Here is a 14,213-nt window from a genome sequence, read left to right on the forward strand (position 1 = left end):
CGAGTATTTAAACATTTTCTCCTTAGCAACTCGCTTAAAATAACTTGACATGCAACCACACACTAAATTCAACTATGAATTAACTTGACTTAACTCAGTTAACAACCTCTCTAATTTTAGCCAACTTCTTCATTCCAGATATAATTAACTATTTTAACACAATCATCATTACTTTCTATTAAAAAAAAAAAAATTTCAATATCATCATATAACTTTTTAATTTAAAATACTACTTAAACGCAAAAAAAATGGAGGTACTCCGGCTGGTGCTTTAATGCAACGCCCGAAAGCCCAATAAAAATCTATTGTAAACGAGCCCTCTCCCTAGGAAAATACATTTAATATCATGTGGTTCTATCAACGACATGTCAGATATTAAATCGATAAGAAAAAATACTACACTTGATCTTACAAGAGAGATGTATTTATATATATTGATCACATCATGATTTAATCTAAAAAAGATTTAAGATCAATTTTCATAGCTGTCATTATAATACTAAAAGTACATCCAACAGCTTGCAAGTTGATATATTAATTTTTTATAATTTTGGCAAGAGCTAAGATTCACTAATAAGGAGAATCTACTGCTTGAGCCACACACCATAACAAGATATTATTCTCAATGAGATTTGAACCATGGTCTCTTGAGATTTGGCTAAATAAATTTACTGTTAAACCACACATCGCTGTATCCATTTATAATATTAATTTATAAAAACTAAAATTATTAAAAGCAATTATCTTATTACCCAATCTCTTGTATCGTATTTTATATGTCAGATAGCAAACCTCTCTTATTTAAGGTTCACGGTCATAGTCCGAACAAAAGGGTAAAATGATCTTAACAGCCAATAGTGTAACGATTCGGAAAGCAATTCAGGAAAACGGAGTGACCAATAGAGTAACAATATAAGGATAGTTTACTTTTAATATGAAATAGTGTATTTTATTTGTTGAATTTTATGTTCACGTTGTTTGAAAAGTATGCTTAATTAAAAATTACAATGATTTCAAAAACTTTTTTTTCCAGATACCATATAGAAAGGAACGCAATGACTGGTAACAACCGGGCAGGAAAATATTGAAAACGACTGAAATAATATATTGTAACATATTTTTGATTGAGTTGGAAATGTAGTAGAAAATGAGAGATTTCAGGAGGAGAATGGGAAGTACTTTGCTGTGCAGTGCTTCCTAGAGTCCCTCGGTCGTCCAGAGATAAAGACAAGCGAGATAAAAGAGTGGGAAATAACAAGATAATCGCCAGGTTGAACACTCACTTGTCATGGAGGAAGGAAGCAAGCAGCTTTCAGTCAGATTTATTTGTATGAACAATTATTTGTCAGCTCCTTGTCATCGAGCGAGGAGACCAGGAATAAATGAATGCCAGTATCGTAAGACCCGGCCTTCACTATCCCCTAATTTTTGTGACAGATCAAGCGTGAACTAACCAATTAAGATATAATTTTGTCCAAAAAGAATGAATCAATAGCGACCGAACTAAGAATCCCTAGATTAATAGGTTTTATTTTTTCTTTTTTTAGTGTTAATAATGGAAGGAATTTCAACCATGGTCTAATGTCATATTGCAACTAAGATTTTTTCAATATAAAAATCAACCATTGTCCAACATTGTATTGTGACAAATATTATCTCGATTTCAAAATCAATCTCTCAACAATCGTCAACCATGGTTGAACGCCTTATTGTGACGAATATTTTCTCAACATTAAAATGAACCATAAAGTGCATTTGAACCTACCTGTCATGGTGCATAAATACTTGTATTAGCACCTATCAGGCATTGCCACTTGGATTGACACCTACATCGAACCTAGCATCGCTGGTCAACCATTTTTATTTTATGATTTATAATATTTATCTTTAAGTTTATATACCTTGGGTTAATATTAATCCCTTGGGGTTTAATCTCTCAACAATGGTCAACCATGGTCAAATGCCACATTGTGACAAAGATTTTCTCAACATGAAAATGAAACATGGTCAACCATTTTTATTTTATGATTTATAATATTTATCTTTAAGTTTATATACCTTGGGTTTATAATATTAATCCCTTAGGTTTAATGTTATTTTCTTGAGTTTACCTTGGGGTTTTAGAATTAATCCTTTGTGTTTATTATTCAATTGAGTTTATATTACCAATCCCATGGGTTTATTAATTTAATGGTTCATATTCCTAAGGTATAATATTGTTCATAGGGTTTATTATATTAATCCTAGGGTTTAATGTAAATCCCTTATGTATTTAAGTATTGAGGGCCTTTTGCAGTGCATTATATTAGATATCATTTTTTGGGATTCAACTGTGTTAAGAAAGTCATTCATCTATGACCATTTCCATGAGAGGTAGTCATAACTGATTAATTTCTCATGATTTTTGAATAGTCCACTTAGCACTCATTGCATCGGGTGATGTTCACAGGGGTGAAGAAGTGGGATTGAAACTAGTGAAATGAATCACATAGTGTCAATCATCACTTCTGGGGCTTGCACCCGGTAACCAGGACTTCGCGAGAGGTCACTCCACAGTTAAGCATGCTAGAGCCAAAGGCGATCTAAGATGGGTGACCTACCGAGAAGTCCTGGTTACTGAGTGCAAGTTCCGAAAGTGATGATTGACACTATGTGATTCATTTCACTAGTTTCAATCCCTCTTCTTCACCCTTGTTAGCATCACCTGATGCAACGAGTGCTAAGTGGACTATTCAAAAATTATGAGAAATTAGTCAGTTACGAATACCTCTCATGGAAATGGTCATAGATGAATGACTTTCTTAATGCAGTTGAATCCCAAAAAATGATGTCTAATATAATGCACTGCGAAAGGCCCTCAATACTTAAATACATAAGAGTGAAGGGAGCTCTACTTGAATGGTTCATGGGGCACAATACTTGCTAAGGTTTTGCAAATGGGGTAGCAAGCTAAGTGGGCTTGATTGTGTGCAAAACTCCAAAGTTAAGTCTGCTTGAGGCAGAGGCGATCTGGGATGGGCGACCTCCCGGGAAGTCTTGGTTACCGGGTGCAAGCCCCGGAAGTGATGATTGACGCTATGTGATTCATTTCACTAGTTTCAATTCCACTTTTTCATCCCTGTGAGTATCACCCGATGCAATGAATGCTAAGTGGACTATTCAAAAATCATGAGAAATTAGTCAGTTACAACTACCTCTCATGGAAATGGTCATAGATGAATGACATTCTTAACATAGTTGAATCCAAAAAAATGATATCTAATATAATTCACTACGAAAGTCCCTCAATACTTAAAGACATAAGAGTGAAGCGAGCTCTACTTGAATGGTTCATGGGGCACAATACTTGTTAAGGTTTTGCAAATGGGGTAGCAAGCTAAGTGGGCTTGAATGTGGGGAAAACTCCACAGTAAAGCGTGCTTGAGCCAGAGGCGATTTGAGATGGGGGACCTCCCGGGAACTCCTGGTTACCAGGTGTAAGCCCTAGAAGTGATGATTGATGCTATGTGATTCATTTCACTAGTTTCAATCCCACTTCTTCACCCCTGTGAGCATCATCCGATGCAATGAGTGCCAAGTGGACTATTCAAAAGTCATGAGAAATTAGTGAGCATCACTCGATGCAATGAGTGCTAAGTGGACTATTAAAAATCATGAGAAATTAGTGAGTTACGACTACCTCTCATGGAAATGGTCATAGATGAATGACTTTTTTAACGCAGTTGAATCCCAAAAAATGATATCTAATAAATCCCTTATGTTTATAATCATTGTCAACCATGTTAATTTTAGGGTTTATATTATTTATGTTAGGGTTTATATACATTGGATTTATAATATTTGTCTTACGGGTTTAATATTATTCCCTTGGGTTTATAATCCTTTCGCTTTTTAGTTGGTCTTTTAGGTTTATAATATCAATCCCATGAGGTTATTAATCTAAGCGTTCATATTCTTAGAAGATAATATTATTCATAATGTTTAGAATTTTAATTCTTAGTTTTTATATAAATCCCTTGATTTCATGGTTCATGGATTAATAATTTATTATTAAATTAACAATATTATTGTTAATATTATTATTATTATTATTATTATCATCCATCATAATTAATACAAATGATAGAAAATGTAATATTAATAATTTTTAATAATAAATAGTAATAATTAATTTAAAATGAATAAATTGATTATAATTATTGTTTAATTAATTAATTATTATTAATTAAAATTATTAATGGATTATTATTAATATTTAATTGAATGAATGTATTAATTATTATTAATATTTGTTAATTAATAATGATATTATTATTTATTAAATAGTTAACTAATTAATTAAGAATTATATTATTAATTAATAATATTATATTACTATTGATATTATATTATATTAGTATTAATGATATTAAGTTTAAATAATTATTAATAATAATGATATTAACTAATCATTATTAATCAATAATGATATTAAATTTAAATAATAATATTAATTAATAATAATAATAATAATAATAATTAATTAGTATTTATCTTTTGGGTTTATTAATTCATTAGGTTTATAATACTAATAATTTCATAAGGACTTTTTGGACGCGATGGCTCTGAAGCACGATGGCGAGTACGGCTGACTAGACATGGAGGCAGACCTATGCAGCAGATGGCAGTTGCAGGGATTTCCACGTAGCACGGTCCTAGGGCTACGACCATCCCTCCATTAACCCTGCTCTCTTTTGGCCTGCGGTGGTTTTACTGTGTTTTACAGCGACGGTTTTACCATTACCTTGCATCCTCCGTTTAGGGTTGCCTTCCCTCTCGCTTTCACCTTTCCAGCCTTGACGATTACAGGCAGCTGGCACTAGGATCCCCCTGACAGCAATGCACCTCAATATTGTCGACTATTCGGAGGACCCATTGTTGGAAGGATCTATCTGGTCATCGCTGCATCCTGGGAGGGTCGATTGCATTCCATTTAGTAGTGAGCTAAACGAGGTCATAGCTGACCTGCCTCTGATCATAGAGCCGGTTAGTTGCCCGGTCATCCTGCTGGACGTACCTCCTACCTGGCCGTCTCTCTCTACCCCGCTGGCTTCCTTGTCCTCGTTAGGGTTTGTTACAGGTTGTTTAAACCCTAATCTCCTGGAGTCTTGGGCTGACCCTCCTTACATCCCCCTCCCAAGCGGACCTTCCTCCGTTTTGCACTGCTCGTTAGCTCCCCCGAATTTAGCACCTCCGTCCTCGTCTCACAGCCATGAACCCCTCCCTAGAAACCCTATTAGTCCCTCGGATCTCTCTGGCACCCCTAAACCTCCCCTTCCCCCTGGCCTTGAGGATCACTTTGCCCCTGGATACAACTTTGACGCGAGTGTACCAAAACTGGAGGAAGCGAGGCCCCGGAAGAAGGCTAAGTGCTTTAGATTGAAGATAGATGATGTTTTCCTGAGGCTGGAGGAAGATATTCAATTGACAGAATACATGGATAGGGTCCTGGCCATGTATACAGGGAATGCCCCCTGATCACCAAACAGGGTCTGAGGCCAAAGGAAAATGAGCAGCATAATGAGCCCCCCTCGGAGCCTACGCGACAAGCGCAAATGACAGTGGAATAGCCGGTACAAGGTGCAACCGAGGAAACCGAAGAAGTAGATCTGGGTCCCAGAAAGAAGGGGGGGAAAGCTCCACTCAGGCCACCCTCTCCGTTGTTGACGAGAGCTCGGGCGGCTTCAGGGGAGGCTTTTTCCATGGGTACAACTCCTTCTAACTCCCCTTCTGGTATCTCTGTTTGTGGAAATCTTAATATATCTGCATTACATTCTCATGTTATTTCTTCCCACCCTGTGGGTGGTTCGATGGCTTCCCTTCCCCCTCCTTACCCTCACAGTATCCCCTCCCCAATATTCTTTGCCCTATTTCGGCCCCTCCCTCCGCTAACCCTCCTCCCAACCTTCCCTCCCGGAGAACCTCCCTCTTTCCACTCCGAGGCCCTCCCCTGCACGGACCACTGCTATCCTATGCGCTCAAAGTTTCATGCACTTGGCAAGGATGTGGTTGGCTTCGGGGTCATTCCCTTCCCTCTTCTCCCTAAGCTGCCCCGTGGTCGACCTTCCTAGCTCACCAGGGCTAAACATCGGGCCGGAGAAGAGGTTGCCTCAGGCAGACAGACATTAATCCCATGGGGTCTTAGAGTAGAGGATGCCCCCTCCCCCCTCCCTCCATGAAGATCCTTTCCTTTAATTGTAGGGGGCTGGCTAGCCCTGGGAAAAAACTAGCCCTGAGACGACTGTTATCTACTGAGCCTATGGACATCATCTTCCTTCAAGAAACACTTGGACCAGCAAGTTCCATAACACCCCTCCTGGAATCCTGGCTCCCGAACTGGTCCTTTCACTCCCTTGATGCGACGGGCAGATCAGGGGGGTTATCTTTAGGCTTATGCACCCGTTCTATTCAGCTGTTAAATGTCTGGGGAGGGATAGGTTACCTGGGTGTAGACATCTACTCGTCGACCCTGGAAACCAGTTTTAGGCTCTTCAACATCTATGGGCCTTGCCGAGACCAGGAGGGTTACTGGAGGAATCTGCTTACCTCCTCCACCTTGCAAGGAGATAATATCATCCTTGGAGGTGATCTAAACTTCTCGATGGGTTTTGCGGAATCCTGGGGTCACAATGCACAAATGGATACTCTGTCGGCATTTTTCGAGAACTTACTGGACTCCTATAATCTTATTGACATTCCTACTGCAAAGATCCAGCCCACCTGGAGGAACAACCGAACTGGAGAGGCTAGTTTGGCCAGAAGATTGGACCATTTTCTCATCCGAGAAGCTCTGGTCAATAGAGGCTATCACATTAGACAGTGGGTTGGTTCCGGGGGGATCTCGGACCTGTTATCCCTCAGGTTATTCCCCAAAGTTGTAAGAAAGGGAATATGGCTGAGGTAACCATAGACCAATCTTTTAGATACAGATTCTAGCCAACCTGCATCCAGAGAGAGCCCTCTCTGGATGCAGGTTGGCTAGAATCTGTATCTAAAAGATTGGTCTGTGGTTACCTCGACCGTATTCCCTTTCTTACAACTTTGGGGAACAACCTGAGTGATAACAGGACCACAGACCTATATATTTGGAATTACAAACTGCCCACTACAAGCCAAAGGCTCCCTTTAAGTTCAATTCTACATGGCTAAAGGATGCCAGTTATATGAAGGTAGTGAGTGACTATTGGAAGGCTCACCCAGTGGGCTCGGAAGGCCTTATAGCAGAAGGTTTCACATGAAACATGAATGCCCTGAAGGAGCTTTCAAAAGAGTGGGCCAAAAGGAAAAAAGAACAGGACGAGCACCAGCTCAAATTAGCAGAAGAAGAAATAGCCAAAATGGAGGAGGAATCGGAGGGGATACTAAGCTCTCAAGAACAAAAGGACAAGTTGGTTACCCTACTCCAAAAAAGGACACAAGTATTGAAAGACAGAGAGGAGAGTTGGAGGCTTCGCAGTCGAGCAATATGGCTCAAAGAAGGAGATGAAAACACTAAGTTCTTTCACAAACATGCAAATGGGAGAAAGGTGATTAATACCATATCAGAGCTCAATAAAGAGGACAACACCTCCGTTAAAACCTTCCTGGGACTTGCATCTCTTGCAAGAGCTCAATTCCAAGAAATTTACAAGGAGCCCCCAATCGCTAACCTGGCGGAGGTCATGCGCATAGCTCAAACTTTTCCTAGGTTCGTGGATGAGGAAGCAGAGCAGGATCTGACTAAGGAGGTGACTCTGGGAGAGGTGGAAGCAACCCTCAAATGGCTAAAAAAATATAAGAGTCTTGGACTGGATGGATGGACTGTGGATTTTTACACTGCTTTTTTTGACATCCTGGGACCCGACATTCTAAGATTGATAGAAGAATGCCGAATGAGGGGTAGAATGTGGGAGAGCTTCAACTCTACGTTCATAGCCCTTATCCCCAAATCTGATATCCCCTCATCCTATGATGACTTCAGACACATCTCCCTGTGTAATTGCATATACAAGATCATAGCCAAAATTATTGCTAATTGCCTCAAGCCCATTCTGTCTGCCCATATCTCCCTGGAAGAGTTTGCTTTTGTTGGGTCCCTATAATACTAGTGATTACCCCATTACTATTGTAGTTATACCCCTTATTAATATTTTTGTGCCCCTATTGCCCCCATATTGTTATTACTATGCCCCATAGAATCCCTCTATTGTTATTTTTGTGGCTTTATATTATTATTGTTAGGTCGGCTGGGTTATATTGTGATTCCTTAGACTCCTATATAGAAAGGAGGTTTTTTCATTTGAATCATCCAAGAATTGTTCATTTATGTAATGTAAAGAAGGTTGACCCCTCGAAGAGGCTGAATTCAAAGGCGTTGATCTATCTTTTCTATCTTTTCTTGAGCTGGTTTCATAACATTTGGTATCAGAGCTTTGGATTCTAGGGTTTCGTTGCTCCAAACAGGACATCGTGGAATTTTTGCTATAACTTTTTTTCTGAAATGTTTCAGAAGTTTAAAAAAAAACCCATTTGAGAAGAAATCGTGTTGAACCACGGGTCCAAATTTCAGAGCTTTTCGAGCTATATTTGCGGAAATATGATCTGAGGAAGCTGGTCTTTTTGCAGACTCCTGAATTACATCCCAAACAGGTGACCTGAGGAAAATCGTCATAACTTTCTCTCTGGGGATTAGATTGAAATTTTGTAAGAAGGTACAGAGAGAGGACGGACTGTAGTTTCTTGTATGCATTTTTCAGTTCCAAAGGTCAAAAAAGTGACTTGTGGCACATCGTACAAGTTTGCTCTACTGAACTAGACTATAATCAAGTCACTGTGGGAGATTTCGCATAACTCTTCCTTGGAGAATCCAATTTGGGTCAGAATTGTGGCATTGGAAAGAGGACATAGAGGGCTACGGCAGGTCACAAATTCAGAACTAGATGATCAGAAAGTACAGAGATACATCAGAGGCAATATCGAGCTCCTACAAAGTGAAAAAAAGTGTGTAGATTCTTTTAAATTTTTGCTTAAGAGTGGTTTGAAAATTTATTTTGAAGGAATTCAAAGGGCTAGTAGAGCATTATTATTGGTAACTAATGTCCCAAGGAAAGAAAATGCAAACACCTAGTAAGGAACCTGAAAGCTCTAGCATGAATCATGAAGAAGAAGAAGAAATGCTATATGATATATCAAAATTACAAGAACAAGTGCAACAAGTGTCACTTGCACAAAAAGCAACAGAATCTAAGATGGATGGTTTAAGGAAAGATGTAGAAGCTAAGATGGATGGTTTAAAGAAAGGTGTAGAAGCTAAGATGGATTGTTTAAAGAAAGGCGTAGAAGCTAAAATTGATGGCATGGATGATAAGATGGAAGAATTGAAGATAAATATGAATAAGTTGCTACAAGAAATGGTCACTAATGGTGAAAGGGTACTAAAGGAAACTCATGATGAGAACAAAAGAAATGTTAATCATGATTCCATAGACTCTAATGTTGGATCGAAGACTCACCATATTCCAAAAATCGATATGAGGAAGTTTGATGGCAAGGATCCCGCCACATGGATATTACAGATGGAGCAATTCTTCGATCTCAATAATGTGCAAAACACACAAAAGGTACGTATGGCAACTTTATATTTGGAACCAAATCAGTTTGTATGGTATCAATGGCTTTGCTCTCGTAAACAATTTATCACTTGGGCAATTTTTACGGAAGAATTGATAGCACATTATGAGGATACAAAAAGCAACACTTTTTTTAGCCAATTGATAAGTCTCAAACAAAAGGGTTCAATAATGGAGCACATTGAGGAGTTCCAAAAATTGAACATAAGGGTAAAAGATATTCCAGAGGAGCATAGGATTGATGTGTTCATAGGGTCTTTAAAGGATAATATCCAACATGATGTTCGCCTTTGGGAACCTGATTCATTAGAGAAGGCATTCAGGTTAGCAAGAAAAATGGAAAGCAAAATTATGGCAAATAGGAAGCATACCACTCACAACTATAAAGATGGAAGTGTTGTTGCCCCTAGTCTTCCACAACCTATAAGGTTGACACCACAACAATTGGAAGAAAAAAGAGCAAAAGGGCTTTGTTACAGTTGTGATAGCAAATACACTAAAGGTCATAAGTGTGCTGAGAAGAAATTATTCTACATAGATTGTGAAGAGGAAGAAAAAAGGAGCAAGAAAGGTCAAAAGAAGAGGATATACTCCAGGAACAAAGCCTAGATGAAGAACAAATAAATCCGACCATATCTTGTAATGCATTGGCGGGAATTACCACTCCTCAAACCATCAAGATAGAAGGACAAATCAAGAAGAAAAAGGTAATAGTGTTGATTGATTCAGGAAGCACCCACAATTTTATTCATTGTAAGGTAGCAAAAGAATTGAATTGCTTCCTATATCCAGCACCAGAGTGTCAAGTGATGATTGCAAATGGAGGAACAATAAATTGCTCTGGAAAGTGCCATAATATCAAGCTATCCATGGGAGAATATGTATTGACTAGCCCAATGCTTTCCATTCCAATGGGAGGTGCTGATGTTGTACTAGGAGTCCAATGGCTACAATCCTTGGGTACAATAGCTTTTAATTTTCAAGAACTTTTCATCAAATTTTCTACGGAAGGAAAGGAAGTTGAATTAAGGGGTATTGCAGGGAAACCAGGAAAGATAATCAGCTCTAATGGTATGACAAAGCTTCTAAAAAAGGAGCAAAGAGGTGTAATTGCACAATTATGTTCGCTAGATGTTTCCACATTGGAATCATCTATTTCTCCAGATCTCCAAAAAGTCCTGGACAATCATTCCAAGGTATTTGAGACTCCCAAAGGTCTCCCACCTATGCGTGATCATGATCATGCTATTCATCTGATTCCAGGAAGTGTTCCTCCAAACATCAGGCCGTACAGATATCCCTATGTCCAAAAGAGTGAAATTGAACGTATGGTTGCAGAAATGCTAGAGGCTGGTATAATTCAACCGAGTCAAAGTTCTTTCTCTGCTCCAGTAGTATTGGTGCACAAGAAGGATGGATCATGGCGCATGTGTCCAGATTATAGGGAGCTCAACAAGCTCACTATTAAAGATAAGTTCCCCATTCCTGTCATTGATGAATTACTGGATGAATTGCATGGATCAATTTACTTCACCAAGTTGGATCTTCGTTCAGGATATCATCAAATCAGAATGAAGATTGAAGACATTCCGAAAACAGCATTTAGAACTCATGAGGGTCATTATGAATTTTTGGTCATGCCTTTTGGCCTTACCAATGCACCTTCAACATTTCAAGGTTTGATGAATTCAATTTTCAAACCATTCCTTAGAAAATTTGTGTTAGTATTTTTTGATGATATACTAATCTACAGCAAGTCTTGGAAGGATCATGTTGAACATGTTGACAAGGTGCTACAACTATTGGAGGAGAAACAATTATATGCAAAAAGATCCAAATGTTTCTTTGGAGTCCAAGAGGTGGAATATCTGGGTCATATTGTATCTCATGAAGGAGTTAAGGTAGACCCTAGCAAAATTAAAGCCATTAAGGAATGGAAAATCCCCACATCCATAAAGCATCTGCGAGGATTTCTCGGGTTGACAGGGTATTATCGCAAGTTTGTTAAGAATTATGGGAGAATAGCAGCACCTCTAACAACATTATTGAAGAAAGATGCATTTTCATGGACTCCGGAAGCAACAAAGGCCTTTGAACATCTTAAAGAGGCAATGTGCCAAGCACCGGTCTTAGCTACACCGGACTTCACAAAAACCTTTATTGTGGAATGTGATGCTTCAGGAAATGGAATTGGTGCTGTTCTAATGCAAGATGAAAGACCCATTGCTTTTGAAAGTCGTCCAATCAAGGGAAAGTTTTTAAGCAAAGCTATTTATGAGAAGGAAATGTTGGCAATACTCCATGCACTTAAGAAATGGCGACCCTACCTAATGGGAAGACACTTCAAGGTAAAAACGGATCATGATAGCCTTAAATACTTTTTAGAACAAAGATTATCCTCTGAAGAGCAACAAAAGTGGGTCACAAAGATGTTGGGTTATGACTTTGAAATCATCTACAAAAAAGGGAAGCAAAATGTGGTGGCAGATGCACTCTCAAGAAAGGATGAGGATGTGGAAGCATTGTTGTGCGCCATTTCTATTATCCAACCAGATTGGATAAACGAAGCAAGGGAGGAATGGAAGAATGACGAAGAAGTGTGGGCACTTATTCGAAAGTTACAACAAGATTCCAGTACGTTTGATACATTTAGCTGGCAAAATGATTCGTTATGGTACAAAGATCGCTTATACCTCTGTAAGAATTCCCAGCTAAAACAAAAGATTCTTATGGAATTGCACACTTCTCCCTTAGGAGGGCACTCAGGATTTTTAAAAACTTACCACAGGGTTAAGAAGGAATTTTTTTGGGATGGCCTTAAATCAGATATTCAAAAGTTTGTGGCGGAATGTTTGGTTTGCCAACAAAATAAAGTTGAAACAATTAAGACACCGGGTCTATTACAACCTTTATCCATTCCAAGCCAACGTTGGGAGGAGGTTTCAATGGATTTTATCACAGGTTTACCCAAGTCTGAGGGAAAGAGTGTCATCATGGTGGTAGTTGACAAACTTACCAAGTATGCACACTTTTGTGCATTATCACATCCATTTAAAGCCAGTACAGTTTCTACTGCATTTATGGAAACAATTCAAAAGCTACATGGAAACCCAAAGATTATTGTAAGTGACAGAGATCCCATTTTCACTGGAAATTTTTGGACAGAATTATTTTCTTGTCTTGGTACTCAGTTAGCTCATAGCTCATCTTATCATCCTCAATCTGATGGGCAAACTGAGATAGTAAACAAATGTTTGGAAGGATATCTTCGTTGCTTTGTATCTGATAAACAGACACAATGGGTCAAATGGTTGCCTCTGGCTGAATGGTGGTATAACACTTCCTTCCATACAGCAACAAAAATGACCCCATTTATGGCACTTTATGGGTATCAACCACCATCCATCACATCATATTTAAGAGAAAATTCTAAGGTTCAGGCAGTGGAACATCACATCGAACATCAACAACAAGTCCTCCAACTCTTAAAGGATAACCTCGTGTTGGCACAGAATAGAATGAAACAACAGGCAGATCAACATCGCAGTGAAAGAAGTTTTGATGTAGGTGATTGGGTATTCCTACGGCTACAACCATATAAGCAAATGTCCCTCAAGCAAGCTAAGAAGGATAATAAATTATCACCAAAGTATTATGGTCCGTACAAGGTGTTGCAAAAGATTGGTACTATGGCATACAAATTGGAGCTTCCTGCAGCTTCTCGATTGCACCCAGTTTTCCATGTTTCATGTTTAAAGAAGGTTATAGGCGACAAGCTCCCAATTCAAACAATATTGCCAGAACTTGACGAGGAAGGAAAAATTATATTGGAACCGGAAGCAGTCACAGAAACAAGAACTCGACAGCTACGAAATCGATCAATTTCGGAGTATCTTATCAAGTGGAAGAACTTATCCACTGAAGATTCCACATGGGAGGATGAGAATTTTATACAGAAGTATCCAGAACTACTCAAGTGTTGAGGACAACACTTTTTTGAAGGAGAGGGGCATGTTGGGTCCCTATAATACTAGTGATTACCCCATTACTATTGTAGTTATACCCCTTATTAATATTGTTGTGCCCCTATTGCCCCCATATTGTTATTACTGTGCCCCATAGAATCCCTCTATTGTTATTTTTGTGGCTTTATATTATTATTGTTAGGTCGGCTGGGTTATATTGTGACTCCTTAGACTCCTATATATAGAAAGGAGGTTTTGTCATTTGAATCATCCAAGAATTGTTCATTTATGTAATGTAAAGGAGGTTTCCTCCTCGAAGAGGCTGAATTCTAAGGCGTTGATCTATCTTTTCTATCTTTTCTTGAGCTGGTTTCATAACAGCTTTCCTATAGAACCAACAAATCCACGAGGCCATTGGCACTGCACAAGAACTTCTTTGCTCAGTTCAAACCAGGAAACTCAAAGGCATGATACTGAAAATCGACCTATCTAAAGCTTTTGATAGGAATAACTGGCTCTACCTCCGTATACTATTAACTCATCTCGGGTTCCCCTATTCCTTCATCAAATGGATCCTATGTTGTATCACGAATGTATCCTT

The 14,213-nt window shown here is 38.7% G+C and overlaps 1 pseudogene; it reads right to left on the reverse strand.

The window, feature by feature from the left end:
* Positions 1–249: 249 nt before the first annotated feature.
* LOC149143932 (U2 spliceosomal RNA) lies at positions 250–423 on the reverse strand (annotated as a pseudogene).
* Positions 424–14,213: the final 13,790 nt, after the last annotated feature.

This window comes from Pinus tabuliformis, chromosome X (assembly GCF_031772625.1).
Source record: "Pinus tabuliformis cultivar Carrire ecotype Pingquan chromosome X, CPIR1, whole genome shotgun sequence".
Taxonomy (NCBI): domain Eukaryota; kingdom Viridiplantae; phylum Streptophyta; class Pinopsida; order Pinales; family Pinaceae; genus Pinus; species Pinus tabuliformis.